The sequence below is a fragment of the Equus asinus genome, chromosome 12, assembly GCF_041296235.1.
Source record: "Equus asinus isolate D_3611 breed Donkey chromosome 12, EquAss-T2T_v2, whole genome shotgun sequence".
Taxonomy (NCBI): Eukaryota; Metazoa; Chordata; class Mammalia; order Perissodactyla; family Equidae; genus Equus; species Equus asinus.
This window is the reverse complement of record NC_091801.1, coordinates 64,605,595-64,617,413: the sequence shown is the minus strand read 5'-3', so window position 1 is coordinate 64,617,413 and position 11,819 is coordinate 64,605,595.

Genomic DNA, 11,819 nt, shown 5'->3' with positions numbered 1-11,819 from the left:
AGTTCTAATCATGCTCAAAAACCTTTTGAGCCTCCACTGCCCATAAAATAACAGCAGCACTCAGCACTCAAGATCATCCACCCTTTTCCTTCAGCCTCTTCCTTCTCTGCAGCTTTAGCATCAATGACAAGGTCTTCTCTCACCTGTGCTGTTCAGTTTTCTTCTGCTGGGACCGTGCATTCTTCAGCACCCCTTCTTCTAACACCACCACCACCAACACACACACTCCACTCCATTCCCACCTCTGGGCCTTCAATGGCCTTATTTTTCCTGCCTGGAATCCATTTTCTTCTCGAATCTCCCTCTCAAAGGCCTGCTAATTTTTCAAAGTCCTTGTCTTTCAAGAAGCCTTTACAGGTATACTTTATCCCATTTCAAATGCATCCTTCCTGCCCGCTAAACTCCTCAATATTTTATACCATACTTAACATCGTTATACCTCCTGACATCCTGCATCACTTCTTTTCTGTAACTTTTTAAGAAGCATGTATAACTGTGTAGGCCAAACTCTGATTAAGAGACCAGATAAGAAACTCATGGAAGTCAAGGAAGACGTGTGGACATCCACCTCCAGTAGGTTTCTTCAGTGCTTTGTGCAGGACCAAACACATGACAGGCACTAATGGACTCTTGTGTCCCAGTTGATTTGACTGCTATGGTGGCCAGAGATTTTCTCCTTTGAATATCTAGTTCATACTTTTAAATAGGTAGTAACTGTAGCGTGAAAATTCTTTGAAACAATAAAATCTCTCTATTCAATGGCCCAGACAGCCGTGACCACACAGCACAAGGTATGATCATTCTAAAGCAATGTATCAGTGAATTTGAGCACAGATAGGCACTGAGCTTACTGCTTGCCAGGCATTGTTCTAAGTGCCTTGCATGTATTTTCCCACTGAATACTCAGAAGAAGCCTTGGAAGTGAATACTCTTAGTAGCTTGTCCATTGTATAGATGTAGACACAGAGACACAGAGAGATGAAAGGACACGGAACACGGCAACAAGGGTTCAAAGGCAAGCAGCCCAGCTTCAGAGGCAGAGCTACACTCTGCTCTATTGTTTTTAGTCTAAAAGGGCCCCAACGGACTTGACCACATCTGCTGCTAAACTGCCAGCTCTTCATCCCATGCTACCTAAGCCTTATCTTAAATGAGTGTTTTAAAACAGGCCACAAAAAACTCCCTCTTCCACACCTCCCACTGTGTCTGCCCATTGGAACTTCTGCTTTTGTATTCCTTTCATCTCCTCTACATTTTTGATAACCACTACAGAAGCAGCGGAGTTTCCTTCAAATGTCGACTGTGGTAAGTACCAGGCTGTTTGGAACCCAAGGAGCTACTGAATCAGTCTCTGTGTGCTGTTCCCTCTAACAAATATCTCTTTGAGATTCTAGAATGACTCAATCACACATCCCACACCTGCCAAGCAGAATCAGCTGCCCTGAGATCTGAGCTGTTCTGAGAGTACACAATTTCAAAGGGCGAGCCCATTTATAGACTTGGTTAGTATAATGATGCACTAGCGAGGAGAAAACAACGCTCATTTGTATAACATTGAAATTTCGAGACGGGTATCCTGGACAAGAACCCAGAAAATATAAATATAGAAATGTGACAAATGATGATACAACCATATTATTCACCAAGGTACAAACATCTCTTTAAAGCTGAGCAGCAAAAAGTTTCATCATATTCCAGATCAATTTCCCTACTGGAGTCATAGGCCAGGAACCTTCTGAAATGGATTGCAGAATTTGTGTGAGCCTACATACTTTTTCTGGGCAGGTGATCCACAGCTTTCAAGAACTTGAAAGCCCCAACTGTGAGGCTTTCTCTTGCCAAGTAAGCATTCCTGCTGCATATCAGCTGTAGTTAAAACCACTAAGTTATCATTTCTAGGCCCAGCCTTTGGTCCCACACCGTAAAAGCCTTCCACTTGGTCTAGTTTAGGAATGCAAGCATGCCTTTGCCTCTACTGGAACTCCTCCCAGCAGAAGCAACGTCTTTTGAGAGAAGAAATCATGGCATAAATAATGTCCTTCCTACTAGGACCCAAAAGGTGCCCTTGACTGTTCTCAGGTTCCACTGCTCTCATCTGCCTAATTCTCACTGACTGCCATGTGGCGCTTACAGAAATAGGAACCTTCAAAGGCCATTTCACATACCTGAGAGGAACTGTAGTGACAGAATTTGGGCTGCTTTTCATTTACACATTGTTTATATTCCTCCAGAGCCAAACCCCATCTTTTCTCTCCTACTGTGGTCTGAACTATTCCCTGTACACAACTCTTTTCTCTGTCCACTCTCTTGTTCTGGATTCCTGTTATTATGTCTGTCATTTACTTTTAAATATTTCAGCATAGTGTGATGTTATGAACACATTAGTTAGGTTAAGCTACCCTCTATAGGGAGACAGTTGACTTAATCAGGAGTCCCACTTTCCAAGAGGTGAATGGTGGTAAAATGGGCTCTCATTGGTGAAATGATGGGTCTTAAAGGAACGAGATTGACTAAAGCATGCACTCTCAATGGGAGAGATATATCCCGCAAGTGGGCAAAATTTGTTTGAGAGGGATGGGGTGAAAAAAAGTCTGAGATATTGCAAGGGTTTCACGGCCCTCCAAAACACAACCCCACCTGAAAAAATATTATGCCTTAATATTTAATTTCTCTCCTTAAGTTAAATTAACTTAAAGTTTTCTCTTTTGGGGGCAATAAAGAAAAAATATTAGATGAACACCAGACTAAAGTATTTTAATACCCTCTACACCCTTATAGGAACACAGAATGTAGCCAATTCTTTGCCCTTTATTTTTATGATCAATAAGTATAATGTTAGCTATGAGTTTGTCATATATGGCCTTTATTATGTTGAGGTACATTCCTTCTACACCTAATTTGTTGAGAGATTTTTTGCTTGAAAGAATATTGAGTTTTGTCAAATGCTTTTTCTGCATCTATTGAGATGATCCTATAATTTTCATCCTTTGTTCTGTTAATGTGGTGTATCACATTTATTGATTTGCATATGTAGAACCATCCTTGCATCCCAGGGATAAATCTCACTTGATTATGGTGTGTGACCCTTTTAATGTGCTGTTGAATGTGGTTTGCTAGTATTTTGTTGAGGATTTTTGCATCTGTGTTCATCAGGGATATTGGCCTATAATTTTCTTTTTTTGTAAGTGTCTTTGTCTGGCTTTGGTATCAGGGTAACGGTAGACTCATGAAATGAGTTTGGAAGTGTTCCTTTTCTCTTTAATTTTTTGGAAGAGTTTGAGAAGGACGTGTATTAGTTCTTTAAATGTTTGGTAGAATTCACCCGTGAAGCCATCTGGTTCTGTACTTCTGTCCATTGGGAGATTTTTGATTACTAATTCAATCTCCTTACTAATAATTGGTCTGTTTATATTTTCTACTTCTTCTTGATTTAGTTTTGGTGGGTTGTATGTTTCTAAGAATTTTTCCATTTCTTCTAGCTTGTCTAGTTTGTTGCCATATAGTTGTTTATAGTAGTTTCTTATGATCCTCTCTGATGTATTTCTGTGGTTTCAGTTGCCATACTCAACAGTGAAAAGTTAAAAGCCTTTCCTCTAAGATCAGGAACAAGACAAGAATGCCCACTCTCACCACTTTTATTTAACATTGTACTGCAAGTCCTAGCCACAACAATCCATCACGAAAAAGAAATAAAAGCATCCAAATTGGAAAGGAAGAAGTAAAATGATCTCTGTTTGCAGATGATGTGATCTTTTATATAGAAAACCCTAAAGACTACACCAAAAATCTGTTAGAACTAATAAACGAATTCAGTAAAGTTTCAGGATATAAAATCAACATGCAAAACTCACTTGCATTTCTATATACAAACAATGATCTGAAAGAGAAATTTAAGAAAGCAGTCCCATTTACAATAGCATCAGAAATGATAAAATACTTAGGAATGAAATATTTTTAGGATCAGTGCCTTATGTTGTATCCCTGAATTGTCCTGTATTCTGCCTCTGATTCTTGGAACACCTGTTTGCCTGACAGAGGCATTGTTGCTGCTTTCTGCCACTGGCTATTGTCACATTCGTTTCAGGTCAACCTATAATGTAAATTGTGTTCAGAAGACCAAAGATTTGATGAGAGCTGTGAGCTCATAAAGTATAAGCTCACATTGTACATACATTTGGGGTCTGCTTGCTAATAAATATTTGTTCATATAGCAGAGTTTGACCTAAGAAAAGAAGCTAACACTCACCTACTTTTAACCTTTGGCTACTACCAAGATATATCAAATACCTAATCTTTCTGTAGGACAAAATTGACTTCTAGTTTGAGAAAACCCTCAAATTTATTATAAGCAGCAGAGCTAGCAGTTAAAAGCACAGACTCTGGAATTAGAATGTCTGGACTCAAATGCATTCAACAGCTGTTGATCTTGTGAAAGTTATTTGACCTCTCTGAGCCCCAGTCCTCTTTTTTAGTAAAATGGGAAGGATAGTAGTATCTATTTCATGGAAGTTAATCAATATGACACTTAGCCCGGTATCTTAGAAATTGTAGGCATTCAAAATTTTATTATTATTATCATTACTTTTGGGAACAATAAACCTCAAGTATCCAGAAAAATATGTAGAAACTAAAAAAAGTAAAAGTTCATATGTACTTAACATAAATGCTTCTTTTTGTATATCTGCTTATTTTACCATTTAGTTCTCTTATATCCTTCTGACATGTTGGGCACTAACTTCAAACGTAGGATCCAAGGAAATATACTTTATTAGTAGTAATGGAAATTTACTGTGCTTCAGGAATAATGAACTCTTCCACATATATTATCTGATTCTCCTAGTATCCTTATGAAGTAGTTACAGCTTCATTAGGTAACTAGAATATCCATTTTACAGACTATGAAACTCAGAGGCTCAGAGAAACTAAGTGATTTGACCAGAGACACTTGGATATAAATGATGGAGCTAAGACTCACTCTTCTGCTTCTCAGAACCTGAGGGTTTGATGTTGGTTGTCCTGGTGACAATTACCTTCCTGCTTCCTGTGGTCTTCCTGCTTCTGCTCTAGCCATATTACTACTACCAAAAGTGATCCTTTTGCATATATGTCAAATCACTTCATCCGCATCTTAAGGCATGCCAGTGGCTTCCCACTGTGCTTCAACTAAATTGCCAAGTCCCTTCCCTGTAGACACTGCCTGGTCCCTGCCCACCTCTCTGGCGACATATGATTTAAATCTCCTTCTTATTCTCTTAGCTGTAACCTCACTGTCATTTTTTATCTGGGTAACCACATTTGTTCTTCCATCTACCTGGAAGGCTCTGACCCCACTTCCTGGCATGGTCAGCATCATCATCATTCCATTGTCCAGTCAGAAGTTGCTTCTTCAGAGAGCCCTTCACTAAGAAGCTCAGCTAAAGTAGCCCCTTCTTAGCCACACACCGTTATACTAAGCTCTATTATGGACTTCACCTGTCTTATCACTCTCTGAAATTGTCTTATCACCATCTGAAGAGTTTACTTCTTGGTTTACTTCATTATTGTTTCTCCCCAACCTGACTATAAGCTTCAGAAGTGTGGGGCCTATTTCTGTCTATATCAGGGGTACAGTGTCTGGCACCTACTAGGTAATAAGTAAATATTTGTTGAATAAATGAATGACAAATTATTTGTATTGAAACAGACTTTCTTTCTTGGCTTTGTTAATGCTACCACTTCAGCTTAATATTAAATAACTTCATTCCCCTCTTTAGTTTAATATTCACCTAAAGATGCTCCTTTAGGCTAACCCTTTTATAGGCAAACTCTTGTTTTAGAAAGCAATTCTCGCAGACTGGTTTCCCTGAAAACTATCTCATCAAAATCTTTGTTCTAAAGGTTTGTTTTAGTTAAAGGAGGGGAGTTTCCCAGATAGAAGTACCTAAGTGACTATTAAGAGAATAGTTCTAAGGGTTCTTATCTACCATATTTTCGTTAGCCAGGTGCAGAATGCATCGGGCGGGGGAGGGGAGATTCTTTGAATTAACACTACAGATGACCATATTTCCTGAAGGAGCTTTGAAGATGTGCTCTGAGTGGGGCATGCAGGATTCTCTAGCACCCTTCTGATAGAAACATTCATTTGTTCAGAAGCCTCCAGGTGAGTGTTTGGGATATGCTTCCTGTTTAGTTAAGGAACCAGTTTCTTGGGACTGAGTAGTCATTAGATGGGTATCTGAGTTTCAGGAAACCCCAGCTGAAGTGACTGGAGCGATTAGCAGACAGTCAAAGTGTTTATATGCAAGGAGTTATGTCTCTTCCTCTGGCTGCAGAGAACAACAGACACTCTGTCATGGTCTGTTGAGATTTTTCTTCCTTTTCCCCAACTTCCCCACCTACAGGTGTGATGAACTTGGCACAATCCTTGACAGAAATTTCAAAGAGAAAATTGTGATGTGTGTTGCACGTGCAGAAAGCTTGACCCATGTCTTCCTCTGCTCAGGTGGGCAGGGTATAATACGCTATTTAATGTAATTGAACTGATTAAAAGCCTTTATCAAAGAATGCGCAAGATTTCCTCCCTGCTAGTAGCTTGCCAACCTCATCCAGTCAGAGACGTTAGAACCTGTAAATGGGTGATGCATTTTAGAAGGCGATGTAGGCATCAATTGGAACTCCCTGAACTATGCAGCCTATTTTATTAGTTTGAAGCAAGGGAGTCCAGAAAGGGAAGAAAAAAGAAATGTGAGAGAGAGAAAAAGAGTGACATTATAATTATATATCCATAACATTTATCGAGCACTAGGTAGTACATCTTTTAAAAGCCTAAATTCCCTGGAAAATTAAGCAAGAGATTATGAGTCCTAAAAGAGGATGGTAGAACTATACTGCTACCAATTGAATTGTGTCCCCTCCTGCCTCCCGAATTCATATGTTGAAGTCCTAACCCCCAATGTGACTGTATTCAGAGACAGAGGTTTTGGGAGGTAATTAAGGTTAAACAAGGTCATAAGGGTGGAGTCCTAATTCAATAGGGTGGGTGGCCTTATTAGAAGAGGGAGAGAAAGAGATCCAAACACACACAAAGAAGAGGTCATGTGAGCACACAGCGAGATGGTGGCCACCTACAAGCCAGGAAGAGAGGCCTCACCAGAAGCTGGCACCCTGGTCTCAGATTTCTAGCCTCCAGAACTGTGAGAAAACACATCTGTTGTTAAAGCCACCCAGTCTATGTCATTTTGATGCGGCAGCCCAAGCTGACTAAGACACATTCCACTGCTCTCGAAGGGCCGATGGCAGTTGCTAAGCTCTGAAGCGTGAATGAAGCAGCTGTCTCCAGAGGTCTAAGTTTGAAAGACCAGACTTGCCACTCAAAGACTGCAGTCCTCCTTCCGATACTATGTGACATGGGTCACAGGGAGTGGTATTAACTGATTTTAGTTATCCTCCCCAAAAGCAGTAAGATCAATATTAAGAATAGTAAAATTTCTGGGAGACAATTGGCAATACCTACCAAAATGTAAAACATGGATACCTTTGTCCCAGAAATTACATTTCAAAGAATTTATCCTGAAACACTCCATTCACCTAAGTGTGCAAAGATGTATGCATAAGGATGCTCATTGACACATTGTTTGTAATAGGAAAAATACTAGAAACAGTTGAATTGTTCATCAGTACAGTACTGATTAAATAAATAATATATTTATACATTAGGATATCATGCAACAGTGAAAAGGGACAAGACTTTTCCATATATGTTTTGCTAGTCCTTGTTCTGTTTGCCCCCACAGACCATCCATAGCTCCTCATTCTTCTCAGCATCACAGGAAAGCCCACCAACACCCACTGCACTCCCAGGTTCCCATGTCTGCTGGCGTCTGTCTGTGGTTGGCTAATGGAAAGCTCTGGCGGGAGATTTAAAGCCAATGATTCTGATAGCAACTCTGTCTCCTAGGAGCTCAGATGCCACTGGACAGAGCCACTGTGGTTCCAGCTTCCTCCTGGTGAGCCAGGCCCCCAGCTCTTCTCTTTGAGTGTTCAAGTTAGGGGAGGTAAGAGCTTTATGCTGCTGCTCATCCCTTGGTTGCCTCATCATTCTCTGTTTGACGTCCCAGCGATTCTGTAACTGGTGTAACCAACTCCGTGCATTAAGCTCTCTCTTTGGAAGACCTCAGACACAATGTTGGTATGGAACAGAAACAATGTAAAGTGGCAAAAGCAACCTTTGGAGCACTATAGCATATGCTCCTTTGCATGGAACAACAGGATGTCTAACGATAAACTTGTGTTAGTTTGTGACAAACTCTTTCTGAATGATCACACAAGAATCACTAGCAGTAGTCTTTTTTGTAGAGGCGCAGTGGAGGTCTGAGGTGAAATGGAGATTTACCCTCCCTTAAAGACATGTTAATACCATTTGGAATTTTACCATATGTGTTAACAGTAAAGTAGTTAAGCTAATAAACATACTTTTGCATTTTTGCTGTAATTTTTAGTCTAAGAGGGCTTTCTCTTGCATGTCTGTTTGGACCTAGAACCCTGAGAGGTTGGCAGGGTGAAGTTCAGAGAATTTCCACCCCATAGAAGCTATAATGATCATGTCACTCTCACGCTTAACACACTCCAGTTTTTCCTATGGTCCTTTGGAGAAAGACTAGAATGAATTATACTTTGCAGCCTGACCACAGTCCACTCACCTCTCTAGCCTCTTGATCTATGCAATGCCTTGCTGTCTGTGCTCCACCCACACTGGGCTTCTTCTAGTTCCTTGAAATCACACCCTGCTTCCTTCCATCTTGAGGTCTGCTGACGCCCTATCCTCCCTGCCCAAGGGCTCTCCCTCCTACACTATCTTTTCACCACTACTTAACACATTCATTTTATGGAGGTCTGGTTTAAAATCACACTGGGTCAGGTGCTCCTACTATGACTTTTTTTCCATGTAGCACGCAGTCCTGTTCATATTTATGTATTGGTGTGATTGTTTGATTATTGCCAGTTTTCAATGGAAGGCCTACTTTAGTGGATGAGTGACAATGCTGGAGTCACACTACCATCGAGTGGGGAACCATAACTAGCCCCAATCACCCTGGTCCAACACTTTCCAGCAGATCCTTGAGCAACTGGTGACTTACTCAATCAGAAAGTGCTTCGGCTCCACAACCTTGCCTTTCTATACATTTTTTTTTTAAAGAAAGCATTCATCCATGTCTGTACATAGCCTACGACATCTTAAAAATCAAACAGCTTTTGTCTAGAATATTAATACAGTTGAAGTTATGTTTGTTGATGGAGAAATTGGCAAACAATAAAATAAAAGAAAATCAATAGGTTAGCTGCATGATATTTCTCCTCTTTTCCTTCTCTTATGAAATCAGAGAAAGATATGTTTTAATAACAATGAAATAGCAAGGAATATATTCTTGTTCTTCGAGTTAATAACCTTTCACATACATAACCTCAGAACTAGTGTTTCCAATTTTCAGGTGAGGGAGCTTAGGTCTAAGATATTCTAGACACTCGATCAGGCACTTCAGAGCCCACTGGACACCTTGTCTCCCAAATGACCTAAATCAATTCCTGTCCTGAGTTTCATTCATTTCCATTATGACGATGATTATAAATGGTCTTCTGCAGCAGGTGCTTTGCTGCCGTGCTAAGGAGATGAAGTGTTTTCCCTATGGGAAATCCTGATATTCAGGCACCACTTCTCTAAGCCTTAGGAGTGGCTGAAATGCGGGTAGAGACAACCAGAAATATGGGCAGTGAAAATGTGTTCAACATGGGGTCTAATTCAAAAGGGCTCAAGGAAGAGAAGATGAGGGTTATCTAACTAGGTGTCATTTAGAAAGTCAGCATGACACATATCTGGTGCCCAGAAACATAAGGTTAAATTTACCAGGCACTCCCTTTAATGTCACTGATGGCCTCTGCCAGTGAAGGATCTGACACAGGAAGATGAATGTAGTCTGCCAAGTTAGTGTTCAAATGTCCCCCTTTCAATTCAGTCCCAAACCCCTGGGCCCATTCCAATTCAAGCTTCAGATGAACTCTGGCCTTACAGTGTTCAGGGCCTGCTGCCCACAGTAGCGGGTCACAGCGGAAGACCCCGGGGGATCAGCCAGATTGCTCCAGGAATATAACAAATGAAATGACCGATAACTCACAGTGTCTGTTTCCTGTAAGAGGGTGATTAATAAATGGCCCCAAGATCCACAGTCAATACACAGTCTATTTTGTGACTCTAGATAAACGGTGTCCCAACTTTTCTCAAGATTATGGCTAATTCACCCCTCTACATACACTACACACGCCAACCACCACCACCACTACTGCTATTATTTATCGAATAGTGCCAGGGAGCCAGACACTGAGCTAAAAGCTTCTGGGAATACCATAGGAAAAAAAAACAGGATTCCTGCCCTCAGGAGCTTATAATCCAGACTCATTTGTGCTCATATAAATGTCCATATGAAAACCTCAGATGAGAATAATAATAACAGCTAGCAGTTAATGAGCACTTACTGTGTGCTAGGCACTATTCTGAGTGTTTTACATGTTTTATCTAATTTAATTCTCATAATAACCTTTACAATCCTCTGAGGTAGGTACAATTATTATTATCATTATACAGATAAAGAAACCAAACAGAAACACAAATAGGTTACGTAAAACTTGCCTGAGGTCACAGAGCTAGGATGTGGTAGATCTGCGCTTCAAATCTAGGTGTCTGGCCTTGAAGACCAGAATCTTAGGGACTCCCCTTGAACAGCCATAGCTATAATTTAGTGAATATTTCCTACAGGCCAGGCACTGTGCTCAGTTGTCTTACATGCATTACTTTATTTAATGCTCGCAATTAGTGATCAACCTCATTTATGTAACACTCTCAAAAAATGCTTTTATTTGCTCCCTTCCACATTTCTGTAATATCGATATTTTTATCTTACAGACGAGGAAACTGAGGCTTAGCGAGACATGAAACTTTCCCAGGGTTAACACTGCCAGGACTCAATTATTTCCTTTTTTTTTTTTTCTGCTTTTTCTCCCCGAATCCCCCCCAGTACGTAGTTGTATATTTTAGTTGTGGGTCCTTCTAGTTGTGGCATGTGGGACGCTGCCTCATGGCGGCCTGATGAGCAATGCCATGTCCGCACCCAGGATCCAAACCAGTGAAACCCCGGGCTGCCCAAGCGGAGCTTGGGAACTTAACCACTCACCACGGGCAGGTCCCTCAATTCTTGCTCAGTTTTCTCTAAGGTTTGACTCCCGCATATTGACATTATACTATATTTCAAGAAAAATGTCTTCAAATAACATCCTAGACAAACAGAACCCTAAAAAAACGATAATGCTGCCATTTATATAGTGCTTTACTGTTAACATTTGGATTTACTCAAGTCTAAGTGCTACTAGCTCGGGTTGTAGACGTCAAAACTGAAGTTCAAAAGAGCGGGTCTGGGGTCCTACAATTTTGTCCTCACTCGCCGACCTTCATTTATTCACTGGTTCACTTAAGAAACCACCAAGCTGTTATGTTCTGGTACTGGAGAGACAAAGATGAATAAGACCCTTTGTCTTCTGTAATTCAAAGTCCGAGGGGAAGAGCTGACCTCCTTGCTCTGATCCCTGTTGGCAATACTTGCCCCCCAGGAGGCCCCTGTCCTCTCTCTTCACCTTCCATCCTCGAACTCTGCTGAAGAGCAGAATTTGCCCTTTTCAAGAGACATGTAACCAAACACTTGGCCCTAATAGAGAAGCTGGCTCCGCAGTGACCTTTTCAGCATCTGTAAGCAGAGAGTTCGGAGAACTAAGTGGTGAACTGCACGACCTCGGAA